This window comes from Macrotis lagotis, chromosome 4 (assembly GCF_037893015.1).
Source record: "Macrotis lagotis isolate mMagLag1 chromosome 4, bilby.v1.9.chrom.fasta, whole genome shotgun sequence".
Lineage (NCBI taxonomy): Eukaryota > Metazoa > Chordata > Mammalia > Peramelemorphia > Peramelidae > Macrotis > Macrotis lagotis.
In genome coordinates this window covers 22,530,021-22,545,765 of record NC_133661.1, presented here as the reverse complement: position 1 = coordinate 22,545,765, position 15,745 = coordinate 22,530,021, and the positions used below count along the sequence as shown (strand labels likewise).

Sequence of the window (15,745 nt, the reverse complement as noted above, 5' to 3'; positions counted from 1 at the left end):
ATGTTAGATGGATCTTTGATTAGCTGTATTGCCTTAAGCATGCCACCTACAAGCTCAGTCTTAGTCTCTTTATCTGTAAATGGATGTCATCATATTTAGACTCTGTGACTTACAGAGCTGTTGTAATACTCACAAAGGACCAGAGAAGTGAGTGGTTTTTTTGTTCATAGGAGGACAAAAACAAGAGCCAAACAGGATGTGGGAGCATGGACGGATTGAGATCACCCCCTTTGGTAAGCCGTACTCATAATGTTAAGATTACAGTATCAAGACATCATACATGGATTACCTACCTCAGACGATTGGGGTGAGGCTAAAACAAACCAAAATCCTTTGCGAATCTTATAACCCTATACAAATGTGAGCTATTGTTGATTTTATTCTTGCAATTTCAATTCTAACTGAAAGCTTTCCCTAAGATAGTAAGTTTTTGTTTCCTTTCTGCACCACCACCACCCCCTGCCATCCTTATTTAGACATTCTAAACTTAGTCAGCATCAATGAAATAAACATTCAAAGATTTCAACAGATTTTTTTTAAAAGCTGCATTCTTTACAGATTGTTTTTTTAAAGGTCTGCATTAACTTTAATTAGACGATAACAGAAACATCCTGTTCCCTTCCATGCTGCTTTTGAGCTTTCTTTTAACCTTTAAAAATATGATCTTGTGATTATTGATGTCTTTTGTTTTTAATTCACATTCATTTCTAAATATATCACCCCTCCCTCCCCTAACTATGAGTCATTTCACACGACACAGCCAGGTGGCAAGATGGGAAGGGCACTGGAGCTGGATTTAGTAAAATCTCATTTCAAATTCAGCATCAGACATTCACTAGCTTGGGTGACTCTGGGTAAGTCATTTAACCTCTGTCTGTCTCAGCTTCCTCTTCTGTCAAATGGGGATAATAATAGAACCCTCCTCTAGTTATGGTGAGAATTACAGGATAATGTTTGTAAAATGAAGCTTAAAATGTCATATAAATGCTAAATATCACATAGATTAAAAAAAAGGAAGAGAAAATACAACTTTGCAAACTGATATATATTGATTCTGTCAGAACACATGCAACATTCCCCACCAATCAACCTCTGATCTCTGCAATGAAGGAAGGTAGGTGCATTGTTTCAACTCTTCCCTGGGCTCAAACTTGTCAACTGTCATTTAATAAAATTCAGCATTTTTGTCTTGCTCTCTTTTGTTCAGTTTTCATTGGATTCTTTATTTTTCCCTCACTGTATTTTGTGGATATGATATTATTTTATGATTCTACAATTACAGTAGGCATGTCTGATCCAAATTCAATTTGAATGACATCATATGCCTTCTCAGATTTACTTTTATTTTAAATATTTGGCATGTCATAGGCTGCGATGATTTCCCATTATGTTCAAATATTAGCATTTGCTCAGCTGTTCCCTCATTGGATATATGGGTCGTTTGAGCTTTGTGTAGCTAGCAATAGCTCTTTTATTCATGTTCCATTTATTTATTATTTTTAAAGATGAGTACCTCTCATCAAAAACTTGCTTCCAATATAGTCTTCAATATAGACTTTTATTGCCTAAAGTCACATTGCTCTGCATAAGAATTCCATCAACTGACAACCACTAACATTAATTCACAAGCCTGTTTCTCCAAAGTTCCACCTGCAGTGAACTGAATCCTTTTAAAGTTTAACATTTAAACTCTATTTGTCAAATTAATAAGTGACATCTCAGAATTGTTCCACATTTCTTTAATTACTAGCACATTAGATCACATTTTCTGGAGGTTATTGATGATTTGTGTATCTTCTTATGAAAACTATTTCATGATTTATCTATTAGAGAATGGAATTTGCTTTTATAATTCTGTGCTAATTCTTTATAAATTTGGACATCATGTTCTTGTCAGAAATATGTAGGTCAAGGATTCCCTCCCCCCAGCATTTTTCTTTCCTTGTGTAAAATTGTTATTTTTACATAATCAAATCAATCTATTTTCTGCAAAAATTTCCTTTGTTGAATAGATGCTTACAGAATATATTTTCCCTTTTTTCACAATTTTGAAAAATGTATCATTTTATTTTACTCTACGCATTTATGAGCTTTATCCCCAATTTTTGGTCATAGATTCATTTTAATGTTTATTACATGTGGTGTGAGATGGAGTTGTTGCTTCCTGGCCCTTCTGTCACTGTGGTTTCCCAGGTCAGGAATTATATGAAGGAAATTTGAATGTATCTTAATACATTATTAGTCCACATAGCTCTGGCTGGCAGCCATTGATGGGGAACAAATTTGCTAAGCAAAAATAGCTATAATTCTAATTTTTCCCAGATCTGCAGGAGTTTTCGTTCAGTCATGCATATTCTTCCCTCCTCCCATCCCAAAGCCTACAGGCCTCCATCATTCCATGACCCACTCTATCACTCAAACAGTGGTCCAAAATGGCATCCCTTATGGTTTACTTAGTTTTGTTTCCTTAGCCCACAATGGCAGAATTCTGTACATGCCTAATCTAGAATTCAGGGAATAGACTAAATCATCGTGGGCTTTCTTACCCTACTTACATTATTGAGGCAGCTATTTGATGCAATGCGTGGAGTTTGGAATCAAGAATTTGAAACCTGCCTCAGAAGCCTGCTTATTAGCTTTGTAATCTTGGATAAGTCACTTAACTTTTCTCAAAAATCAGTTTTGTCATCTGCTGATTAGGTACAATATAGTAGCCCCATCTCCAGTGTTGTTGTGAGAATCGAATGAGTTAATATATAAATATATGAAACATTCTAAAAATCTTAAAGCACTATATAAATGCTACCTGTCTCATTGTCACATTATTATCATTATCATTATTGCTATTATTATTATTATTATTATTATTTTAACCTTTTGATCTCTCCTCTTGAATTGCATTTGTGTTTTTTTGGAACTGAATGCATTTACCTTTGTCCACTGAATCTGGTCTCAGTCTCTTGTTTTTAAGATTTTTCTTATTGACACGTCTATATTTTGAGAGAAAATATTAGCAAAGATAATTAGGCTGGAGAGTCCTGAACAGAAAACAGAACTAACCAGGCTAATTTCTAAATTCTACAGAGACCCATCCTTGGTCCTGAACCAGCTGCGGTCCAAATTCTATCCTTTTTCTGTGGGGGGGGGGGGTGTAGAGAGGGGGCTTTTGGCTTCTACTGCTTGCAACATTTTCCTTAACCCATTTGACTAGATGCAATCTTTCTTTTCACTCGATTTCCATCCCAGTTTCCTACATTATTTGGTTAAGCAATGATCTTCTTTCCCATTGTTTGGTGTGGTTTTGGATTTTTCAGACACCAATCTATTTTGCTTATTTGAACTTGAGCACTAGATAATTATGTTCCATTGATCCATTTATCTAGTAACAGATACCCTGCTTTATAATATAATTTGAAATCTAACTGAGTAAATCTCCCTCTCATTTCTCCCCTCACTTCCACATCTTTACTTAAAATATTCAAATTCTTGAAAGGACTGGTGATCATGGTGATGAGGCAAGATCATCCAATGATAAAGTTGGAAGCCAGTCATGATGGCTTACACTGTGTTGTCTTTTCCAAGTGGTCTGCCCAACACTCCATTAACCTTGTCTAGATTTGTTTGACATTTCATGGGAACCAGTGGAGCCCACAGGGTTTGTTATCCCTCAGCTTCAGTCTCGGGCAAAATCATCTTTCCTGTCCGGGGGGAGGGGTGCCCTCTCAGTCATCTATTTTTCTAATGACATCTTGTACACCAACTCCTCTGCACATTTCTTCATTTGTAATGTATTGTAGTTTTCTCATCCCCATCATGAATCTTTCATTTTCCTTTAGGGGAGGCTCAGCTTCATGTCTTTGGAGAAAATAATGTTCCATGTCTCATAGCCAATTTTACTGATGAATATAAATATTGTAATTATATCTACAATGTAGCTCACTGACATTTTGATTGGTATTGTATTGATTCTATCAATTAATCTAGGTTGGATTATTGTTTCATCATGTCATTTCAACTGCTTCATATGTATATTTATATCTCAAAATTGTAAAAACTCTATTTCTATTTAAAACTATTTTATAGATATATTTAAGAAGACTTGGTATATGTTAGTTCCCACTATTAAATGAATTTTGCCAATAATAAAATAATATTTTCAATTTCTTTTTAAAAAAGAAAAGTACAAATATTCGTGTGATTTTTGTAGATTAATCACATTTTACTATCTTACTGAAGCTATTTATTATCTCAATTTCATTTCTTTTTTGTTGAGTCTCTTGAGTTTCCTAAATATACCATCATACCATCTGCATGGAGATGTTTTAACCTTTTCATTGCCTATGGTTTCCTCAAGTTCATTTTCTGGCTCTTTGAATTTCTAAAACTTTGTCAGATAGTATGGGCACACCCTGTTTTTATTTCCATTGTTGGTGGAAAAAATCAGTCATTAAACTCTGGGCTCGGCACTGTGCCAGGGGCTGCATCTCTAATATTTCTCTATTGCATATAATTCTTGTCTTAGTTGCAAAGAAAGCTTTTCTTTTAGCATGTTAAGCAGATGACCTTCAATACTAATGATTTTAGCAATTAAAAACACATCAATGGACATTGCATCTATCAAAGGTCTTTTTCTACTTTTATTGATTAAATTATATTATTTCTTATGTTTTTAATTCATATGATCCATTACTCTGGTTATTTTTCTAGCATAAAATTATCCTTGAATTTCTGAGACCAATATAGACTCATCATAAACAGTAATTTTATATGTCATGTATTTTACTTATCAAATTTTTTTACGATTATATTTATATGCAAAGTCCTCCCTCAATTCCTCATCATGGTTTGGACATTCAATTCAACAAAAATTCATTAACCATCTACTGTGTAAAAACAATCAATCCATCAACTCATTCATCTATAGTGACTCAGGTACTGTGCTTGACCTTGGGGATCTAAAGCCAGTAATGAAACATGCCCTCAGGAAGCTTCCATTCTACTACATGGTGATGCTGATTCATATCTGGAAAGTGAGGCAAATTTCTATTTGCACAGCACTCCTTCACTCAGATCAGTTCACTTGCTTCATATAGAATCACCTCCCTGATGTCATGGTCCTCTGCAAGAACAAACATCATCATCAAAAGGTAATAGGTTCTCAAAGGCAATGTGTCAGTAAAGTGCACACTTGGGCAGATTCTGGATCTGGAGAATAATCTCAGGCAGATCAGTGGTGACGGAATGGCAGAGAAGGCAGTGACAGCTCCAAGAATCAGATCCTATTTAGGCTATTCATTCAACTGTGGCTACTACTTATCTGAGATATCTTTGCCCAGTGCTCACTGAACCTACACACAAACACAGTACACATTCTATATGCAGATATACATAGACCTATGTACATATGTGCACACATAGAGATGAAATATAGATATGTATGTTGATATGTATGTGTGTCTACTCATATGTGAATATAGAATTAATAAGTATTTAAATAATACCAAAGCATTAGACATAATGGTAAATAAAAAAGAGATAGAGTCCAGAGAAAGCAAAATTTCTTTTCTGCCAAAAATTCTGACCTATTGGAGGAGATATAAGGATTCAAAAGATGACAGGGTGATAGAAAGTAGAGAAACATTAGTTTGTAATAACCTGGGTTTGAATCCTGCTTCTGCCCATTAGGAGTTATCTAATCTTTAGCAAATCATTTCTCCCTTGCCTCAGTTTTCCAATTTACAAATGAAGTGTTTGACTAGGGACTGACTAAAGTTCCTGTCAATTGTAATTCTTATCACTTAGAGCAGACAATTGTAGTGATATATCTCGACCAGGAAGAATTTGAGGACAGCTACAGATGCTTCCTGTTTGATTTTTCAGACAAAAGAAGGATGAGTAATTTTAGATTGCAAACAGGAACTGACTTGAACAGGCAGTGGAGGGAGGGATGAGCCTCCCACTACAAATTCAACAGGAGAGACAAAGGGAAATGCTATTTTATAGGATTCTTATTTCAGTGCTAAGCTACTTCTGTGTGTGTGTGTGTGTGTGTGTGTGTGTGTACAAATGTAGTATAGTAATTTACAATTAAAATGTATTTTCAAAAGACTAGTCTTTCTTATCTCACTATTTCTCTGCTACTGTCTGGATCACAGTCTTGCCATCTCTGCATAATGAATTAAGCAGCAATTCTTGTTAATTTAATGAATGTTTCAAATGTGACCATGGCCTGGGTCTGCACAGACTTGGATATAAATTAATAACAGCAAATCATGAGCAGTAGGGATAACCTATTAGCCCTTGGAAGAGCTCACAAAGAAATACAAAAGCCAAAGTCTTAATCTGGTGTGTACCTGGTTTGACCACTGGGACTGAATTAACAATTAGCAGACCAGTCAAGAGCCCAGCATTTTGGAGCCAAAGAGAGTATCTGGTTCAAATCTTGACTCTGCTACTTAGAATTGTTTAATCTTAGACAAATCCCTTCCCTTTGGTGAGTTAGTTTCTTCTTCTATAAAATGAAAATGCTCTCTAAGACCATTTCATCCTTAAATCTCATGATATCATGAATTTTTTAAAAAAATATTTTATATTTTCCCAATTATATATAGAAATAATTTTCAAATTCCTTTTTTTAAAGTTATGAGTTGCAACTTCTATCGCTATGTCCCTTCCCTCCCCACTCCTTGAGATAGTAAACAATGTGATATAGGTTATACATGTGCAGTCATCTAAAAGATTTCCATTAGCCATTTTGCAGAAAAAGACTCATACAAAAAAAAAGGAAGGAGTAGGGGAAAAAAGGAAGAAAGAAAAAGCAAAGAGAAGTGTTTGTGTGTGTGTGTGTGTGTGTGTGTGTGTGTGTGTGTGTGTGTGTGTGTGTGTGACAGAGAGAGCAGAGAGAGACACAGAGAGATAGAGAGAGAGAGAGAGAAAGAGAGAGAGAGAGAATGCTTCAGTCTGTATTCAGCCAACATCAGTTCTTTCTTGGGAGGTGGATAGCATTATTTATGATGAGTCCTTTGGAGCTGTCCTGGATCATTGTATTTCTGAGAAGAGTCAAGTTATGCACAGTTCTTCATCACTACAATATTGCCATTCCTGTGCATAATATTCTCGTGGTTCTGCTCATTTCGCTGTGTATCAATTCACACAAATCTTTCCAGGCTTTCCTGAATCCTCCTTGTCATTTCCTGAATTGATTATTAATCAATTAGTGGTATCCAAATGCATAGCTGGACACTAATCTTTCAGAGAAGAGTCAAATATCCAAGTGCTTAGAAGGCATTCACTATCTCTTAAGCATTGTGCTAAACACTGGGGCTGCAAAGAAAGGCAAAACAAACACTGTGCCTTCAAGGAGCTAATAGTCTAAAGTAGGAAACAACAAGGAAACAGCATATTGAAGTAAGATATAGTCGGCATACATTGAAAATAATCAAAGAATGACAGCACTAGAGCGAAAGGGAATTGGGAAAGGCTTCGACAGAGGGTGAGATTTCATCTGGAATCTCAGGGAAGTCAAGAAAACCCAAAGGTTGAGGTGAAAAAGTAGAAAATCTTCGAGGAAATATGTTCACTCCCAGAGTTCAGCTGCCTTGTGAAGTAGATACTGCTAAAACAATACTGATAAGTAATCAAAGATTCAGTGTTTTTGTGATCTCAATTCAGGAATTCTGTGCAGGACCAAAGAGCACAGCCCAAATATGTCTAGTCATCGTGTGAGAATCTTGCCCAAATTACCCCCACCCCCAATTCTCCACTTAAGACACTGGCAGCCCTTCTTCCTTTCTCCCTTATCCAGAGAATGTCAATGGAATCCCCTGGCCTCCAGATCACCATTCTTCATTCTTTTCAAGTGGCCAAGCCATTGTCTCTTCCTGTCAAGGACCTCCTTTAGTCCGGTTCTTTCAAGTTCCTCATTCATTCTGTGCTGAAGGCTTGGTCATTCCAACCTTGGCTTTTACTCATCTTAAAGGTGCCCATCTTTAGTTCTTTGGGGCCAGTGGTATTCCAAAGCTTGAAGCCATGTAGTAAAAAGACGGTATTGAGAAGATGGGTCTTTGATACTAAGGGAAGCTTGGCCTTTGTACAAATGGTTTGCAATTTCCTAAAAACAATTTAATCAACTTTCCTCCTACTTTTCAACTTTGGGCCAGATCAAAGAAATAACTGAAATTTGTTCAGTACCTTAAAGTTTGCTGAATCCTCTAATCTGTGCTCATGATGGAAATTTTGATCAAATCCAACAAATCCATTGTCACTGTTCAATTGTTTTTCCATTGTGTCTCTTTTATAACCCTATTTAGGTTTTCCTTGGCAGAAATACAGGAGTGCTTTTCCATTTCCTTCTTCAGTTCATTTTATAGATAAGGAAACTGAGGCAAATAAGGTTATGTGACTTACCCGGGGTCATAAAGATAAAAAGTGTCTGAGTCTGAGACTGGATTTGAACTCAGGAAGATTCGTCTTCTTGACTCCAGGCCCAGTACTCTATCCACTGTGCTAGCTAACTGCCCCTAACTTGAACATAGCAGATGCTAAAAGAACGAATTTTATCCTAAATTTGCCCAAATTCATTATATGCTTTTGAAATGTGGACATAAATCCTTATGACTTCAGGGATCACTTTTCTAAAAAGGTTCAACTTGTATGCTATTCAACAAATCTGAATTCAAATCCGATGATCAGCAGTTACTAAGTATAACCAAGGTGAAGTCATTTTATTTCCTAGTATTTCTATTTCCTCATCTGTAAAACTCTTGTAGAAACTAGGTGTCAGAGTTGTTGTAAGACTTATTAAGATTTTATGGATTTTACTAATAAATATAATAAAATAATCATTTATTATTAATTTGATTAATATTTTATGAAGAATGACATAATAGAGACTTTGGGCTTTGGAGACTTTAAAGCACTGAATGTTAGGATGACCTGAGTTCAAGGACTAATTGCTGTATGCTCGCACGTGAAGCTGGGTAAGCTTTCGAACTTCTCAGTTCTCTGCCTAATTCTCCAAGACTATAAATTAGAAATGAGCAGTCCATCTTCATTGATGGAGGAAGTTTCTAACCCAATAAACATATATTAAACACTTAGGAACATACTGGTGGAATAAAGGATTGGAGAAATGATAATTTGGAAGCTGGCAGGTAAACTCTGAACTTTAAATGTGATAAAAATGGAAATGAAGAAGCTAGCTGGAAAGAAAGGAAATACTTCGCCTACTATATGCCAGTGCTAAGTGCATTCCAATCATTATCTCATTTGATCTTCACAACAATCCTGAGATGTATATGTTATTATTATTATTCCCATTTTACAGATGAAAAAATTGAGGCAAACAGAAATTTAAAAAAAACACTCGGGTATACACATCAAGTCACATACATAGATTGGTACTCTGGGCAGACTCACAATTTAGAGGGAGAAATTATATATAAACAATTATGTGCAGACAAGATGCACACAGGAATGTTTAGAGATCATCTCAGAGGAAAGGTACAACAGGAAGGCAAATCAGGAAAGGTTTCTGGGGTTTTATCTGAAATATAAAGGAAATCAGGGAAGGCAAGAGTCAGAAGTAAGGAGTGAGAGAATACCAGACATGGTGGACAGCCAATGAAAATTCCTGAGGTCATGAGATGGAGTGTCTCATGGAAGGAATTCTCTGGATTATAGAGCAGATGGAGGAATAGGGTATATGGAAAAGTATGGGAAAGTCAAGAAGGGGCCAGATGCAAAGGTCTTTAAAAACATGCAGAGGGTTTTATATTGGATCCTAAGAGCCAAGGGGAACCATTGGAATTTACCAACTGAAAAAATGAGGTGATCAGACCTGTACCTTAAGAAGTTCATTATGATCACGGGGTAGAGAATGGACCAGAGTGTGGATAACTGAGAGAGGGAGGTCAACCTGAAGGCTAATAAAATAATGCAGTGTTATAGGAGAGAGAAGGGGAACACACATGAGATGTTGTAAAAGTAGAATTGTTAGGACTTACCAGATTGTTAATGGTTTTGTACGTGAGGGAGTGAGGCGTCATCCAAATTCTGAATCTAGGTGATTGACTCGGAGCTTGGTGGTGTTTGCTCTCAACAGTGTGTGGGAAGTTAGGAAGATGAGGATGTTTTAGGGAAAAGATAATGAGTTCAGTGTTGGATACAGAGCATTTAAGACATGTCAGAAACTGAGTTCAAGGTTCCCAATAGACATTGGAGGTGAAAGATTAATGAGCAGAAGAGTGGTTAAAGCTGGTTAAAAAAATCTGAGAATCTTCTCTACATTGCAATAACAATTAAATCTTATCTATTGGGGGATGAGTAGAAGAAAGAGCATATCATGAAAGAAGATACATACATACATATGTGATAAGACTGACAGTCCCCTATTCTGCTGAAATTGCAGATTCTCTCATGGGTTCATACATACATGCAAACATACATATAGAAATATATGTAAATTTTTATGTTTCCTTTGGTAGTTACCCCAGTTTATGATTGTTAAATAAATGTCTTTTAGCTTGAGCTATGAATAATGATAATGATGATGATGATGATGATGATATCTGACATTCATAAAGCTGTTCAAGTTTTGCAAACTTGAGAATAAGATTATTTTATCTCATTTGGTCTCCACAACTCTGTAATTTGGATATGAGGAAACTGATGTGGAGTAAGGTTAACAGGATCAAGGGCACTTCACTAAGGTAGGATTCAAACTCAAGTTTTCCTGATTCCAATTCTAAAGTTCAATCCATTATGTCAGGTTATGCTATTTTTAAAATTTCATTTATTTAAGACAATGGGGTTGAATGACTTGACCAAGGTTACACAGCTAGGCAATTGCTAAGTGTCTAAGGCTGGATTTGAACTCAGGTCCTTCTGACTCCAGGACCAGTGCTCTATCCACTGCACCATCTAGATGCACCTGTTATGTTGCTTCAAAGATTCTTCAATCCTAGAGGAAGCAAGCCTAGGAATAACAAATTAAAGGTGCAGAATCAAGTCAGATTTGGGTTATAAATCCTGATCCTAGTACCACATTGAGTTGAAAGGGACCTTGGATAGCCTCTAATCCTCCATCTGATCTTCCAATAGATGACACTGAGGCTCTGGAAATTGTCTATAGCTTTTAGGAACATAGAGTTAGTTAATGGATGACTTGAATGGGACCCTGGATCTCCATCCTTTTTCCCCATCCAATGTCTCCTTATATCAAGAGTCAGAGGCTCTGGAGAACATAACATTAACTATTTTGTCTATATGAAAACACTCCATCTTCAAGTCATATCTACTTTTATAACTTGTCATTTATTTTTAGGCTTTGTTTTGTTGTTTTATTGAAATTTTTTATACTTTTGACTCCATTTGGAATTTTCTTGACAGAGATAGAGGAGTGGATTGCCATTTCCTTCTCTGGCCCATCATACAGGGAAGTAAATTGAGGCAAATAGTATTAACTTGCCCAAGGTCACATAGCTAGTAGGTTTCTAAGCCTGGCTTTGCACTATATTCCAGAATTCAGTCCTGGCACTTTATCACTATACCCTCTAGATGCTCCTATTTACTTTCATTTATTAGGAAGTGAATTAATTGCCATGGTATCTTATTAGTGAGTTTAGAAAGAATGGTAATACCATAGTCTTCTCATTCTCTTCTTCATGGAACCAACCCTGGATTTTTGTGCCTTTAGCAACATCTAAGTTCATAGTACAAGGCTTCATTTAAGGCAAATTTTGCCACCTTGTTATTAGTGGAAGGGAATTGGTGGACATATTCATGCATAATTTTCAGAAACTTGTATGGGGCTCTCATTGACAATGCTGAATGACTTCATCCTTAGACCCTATTTGTGAGTTTACAAATTTAGGATCTAGTCCTCCTGGAAACATGTGAGTCTAACATTATTTCCCACTGCTGATCCCAAGAACTTAGGGCATTTCACCCACTCCCTCCCTTGTCCACTGAGGGGTCTCCTAAAGCTAGTTCAGTTCTGGGGGGACTGTTCTTTCTTGTTCCCCCCCCCCAGCCTCCCATTCATTGGCTGTTAAACCCTCACCAAAAAACTAGTAGACAACATATCAAAAGTTTGGTTTTGCTTCTTATCTAGACTTCCTCAAGAGGAAGAGAAATAAAAAGAGCTATATAAGCCAGACATAGGGCAGGTATTTATTTCCTATACATAAATCAAATGCTAAAAGACACAATGAGTCACAGAAGAATGAGTAAAGACAGGATCCAGTAACATACTCTTTCTAAAGGCTGTTACTCATTCCTCCTTAGAACATATACCTCACCTCTTCTCTGATCAAAAAAAGCTGATTTGTTTTTTCTAGGAAAAATGGCAACTTTTCTGCTTTTAAGTCCCTTATACTCTCAGAAGTGAATGGTATGTTTCATCTTCAGTTCTCTGAATGAGAGTCTTAAAATATTTCCAAGTTATTTTCTCTGAAATGTTGATGTCATTGTATAAATTATTGTATAACTTCTACTCACTTGTTCTTGATCAGTTCCTCGTTTTCCCTGAAAGTGACCATTTTGCATTTCTAATGTAACAATCATATTCCATTACATTAATTTACCACAATTTGTTTAATGATTCCCTAGTAGGACACCTGTTTAGTTTCCAGTTTTTAGGAAACACAATTTGTATATTTATTTATTTATTATTCATGCATTCATTTGTTTGTTCATAGGTAAAAAAAAGTCTTTTATTTTTTGTTTCCTTTGTTGCTTTGGAGAATTGATCTATTATCCTTGAGTTAAAAGGTATGTGCAGTTGGCTTACTTTTTTTTTTTAGGTTTTTGCAAGGCAAATGGGGTTAAATGCCTTGCCCAAGGCCACACAGCTAGGTAATTATTAAGTATCTGAGGTCAAATTTGAACTCAGGTACTCCTGACTCCAGGGCCAGTACTCCATCCACTATGCCACTTAGCTGCCCCTGAATAACTTTTGAGACATAGGTCCAATTATTCTGAAGAATGACAGAACCAATTCAGAACATTAGTATACTAATGTTTGGCATGTAATTCTGAAGAAGTGATACTCAGCATATGTAAACTGAGATTTAATGGATTAGCAAAGCCTCCTGCAACTGTATCCACATCTAGTTTTCTTGGTTATGGTAGGGAAAACAACCATTATAGATCATTAGTGGCCAATGAGGCAGTCTATCAGTTTTCTCCAGGGCTTCCTAAGGAATGTTGTAGGCATTTTCACATAAAATATCACAGAATTTACAGAAAACAATAAATTTTCAGAAAAATATATTAATTATATTACATTTTATATTTTATAATGTCATGTCATGATGTAACAATAAAATTTTCCATTCACATGGGGAAGGAGCAGAGATTTTGAGAAAGAAGACACCTTTTCATCCAACAGAGGAGGATACTGGGACTCTGAGAAGGTTAGTGACCTGTACAAAGTCATAAAACCATTAAGAATAAGAGATAAGCTTTGAACCCAGTTTCTTGACTCTAAAATCAGTGCTTTTCCTATGATGCCAAAAAATGAAGGGAGGATTTAACTAGTGAGGTATCTCTGGGGATTGTAAGCACCACAGTATTCCTCCCCCTTTTTAAGAGTATTTTTGGCTTCAATTCTGAATAGCTAAAATAAATAGCCACAGCAATTTTCTGACACTTAAAGTTCCATTTCTTGATAATCTCTGGATTTTCAAGGACCATTAGAAATCTCCATATGAATCTTGGAATAATGAAAAGTACATCCCAGTCAATCCTTTTAGCACTTTGCTCTTGCTACATTGACTTGGAAAGATGTTTCTAAATTAATTTTCTATCATTTTGCCTTTTAATAAGATGTCTTAGCAAAAATACATACACCCCAGTATCTCAATTCTCTGATGTTAAAACAGTTCTGTCCAAATTGAGAATTAGGATCATATAATGCAAAGATGAACCATGATTCTGGAAGATCTGATGAGAAAGAAGACCATATACTTTTGGTAAGAGAGACAGTGAAATCAAGTTCCAGAATAAGACATATCGTTTTGGATAAAGTCAATATGGAAATTTGTTTTGATTGACTAGGAAATATTTTGTTACAAGGCTTTTCTTTTTCTTTTAGATGGGAGAAGGTCAGTAGGTCACTTGATACAAGTATCTCTTTTTATGGAAGAGGACGTAAAGTGCCGGAGAAGGAAAATTATTTGCTCAAGCTCCTGCAGATACTGGTAATTCCAACCTAGATTCTCTTAATTCAAGTTTCCATAGTTCTTTTTGCTTCATGGAATGAATACTCTGAATTCATAGACTGAATCAGTTGATCTGAAAATACCAACTATATGGATGGACGAAGATGGTGGAATAAGAACCAGCAATCCAGCTAAATTCTCCCAACAGTTCCCTCCAACTTTAAAAATAACACCTCAAATTGAATTCTGTACCAGCAGGGTCAACAAAACTTTGAGACAAAACATTTTTTCTAGCACAAGACAACTTAAGAAGCTGACCCATGAGGTCTCTGACAATGAGGTGGGGACTGGTGGAAGTGGTGAACCTCCGAGGCATCTGTGATAGTGGTAGCTGCTTTGGAAACTCTCAAGCCAGAGATAGTACTGGGGTTGGATATTGGGTAAAAAAAGAGAATTCAGGGGACCCTTTTCAACACTGGGTGTAGGACTGAGCACTGTGGCAATTCTGGGTCACAGTTCAAGGGAAGAGAGAAACACTTATGAATGTTCAAAGGGAAGTAGGAGCCATGGTTGCAGTTCTAAGGCAGAGAGGAGCAGTAGGACCTGCAATTGCAGAAGAACAGGGGCCCTTCATGGGTAAAGAACAGAATGTAAACCAGGAGAGCACTGACCACATTTCTTTTCAGATTATACCACTTTGGAAGCAATGGAAACTTAAAGACACTGCACCCCCCCCCCCACCAGCTCTGAAAATAGCAGCACAAAAAACCTGAAACTTGGGACTTTTGTCTCCCTAATAAAGCTTAATAAAAGGTAATTTTTTGTTTCCAGTCATTTTCATTCACCTGTAATTCTTTGTGATCCCATTTGGGGTTTTTCTCCTATTCATTTTCCAGATGAGGAAGTAAGGTAAACAGGGTTAAGTCACTTGCTTAGGGTTTCTCAATTAGTTGTGTCCAAAGACAGATTTGAATTCAGGAAGACGAGTCTTCCAGACTTTAGCCCCAGAAATCTTATCCACTGTGCCACCTAGCACCCCACCCCAGGTGAGTAGAACCCTTCTTTAGAATAAAGTTCAAAGTCAAGAAGTTCTTTGAGAAGATGAAAAAAAAACAAAAAAGGAACTTGATCATAAAAGCTTATAATTGGCATGGGGAAGACCAAGACACAAACTCAGAAGAAGGCAATAATGTTAAGAGATACTGCCAAAATCTCAAAGAAAATGGTAATTGCACACAAGTCCAACAAGAATTCCTAGAAGAGTTAAAGAAAGAGGAAAAATTAGGAAAAGAAATAAGAATACATAAGGAAATTATGAAAAGAAAATTAACAGCTTGGTAAAAGAGGCATAAAATATACTGAAGAAAATAACTCCTTGCAAAGTAGAATTGGCTAAAGGATAGAGAAGGCACAAAAACTCTCTGAATAAAATAATTCCTTTAAAAGTAGAACTGGACAAGTAGAAGTTAATGATTCCATAAAAAACTAATAAACAATAAAACAAAATGAAAAAATGAAAAAAGAAGATAAAGAACTGACACAGAAAATAGGTAGAGGTGAGTTAATTTAAAATTATTGTACTA

At 36.2% G+C, this 15,745-nt stretch overlaps 1 long non-coding RNA gene across 1 annotated transcript; it reads left to right on the top strand.

Moving 5' to 3' along the window:
* The first annotated feature begins 784 nt into the window (after nt 1-784).
* Nucleotides 785-15,305, top strand: LOC141522990 (uncharacterized). The gene is made up of 3 exons (XR_012478288.1): nt 785-854; nt 13,349-13,415; nt 14,096-15,305. It is a non-coding gene; the product is annotated as an uncharacterized LOC141522990 (long non-coding RNA).
* The last annotated feature ends 440 nt before the right edge of the window (nt 15,306-15,745 follow it).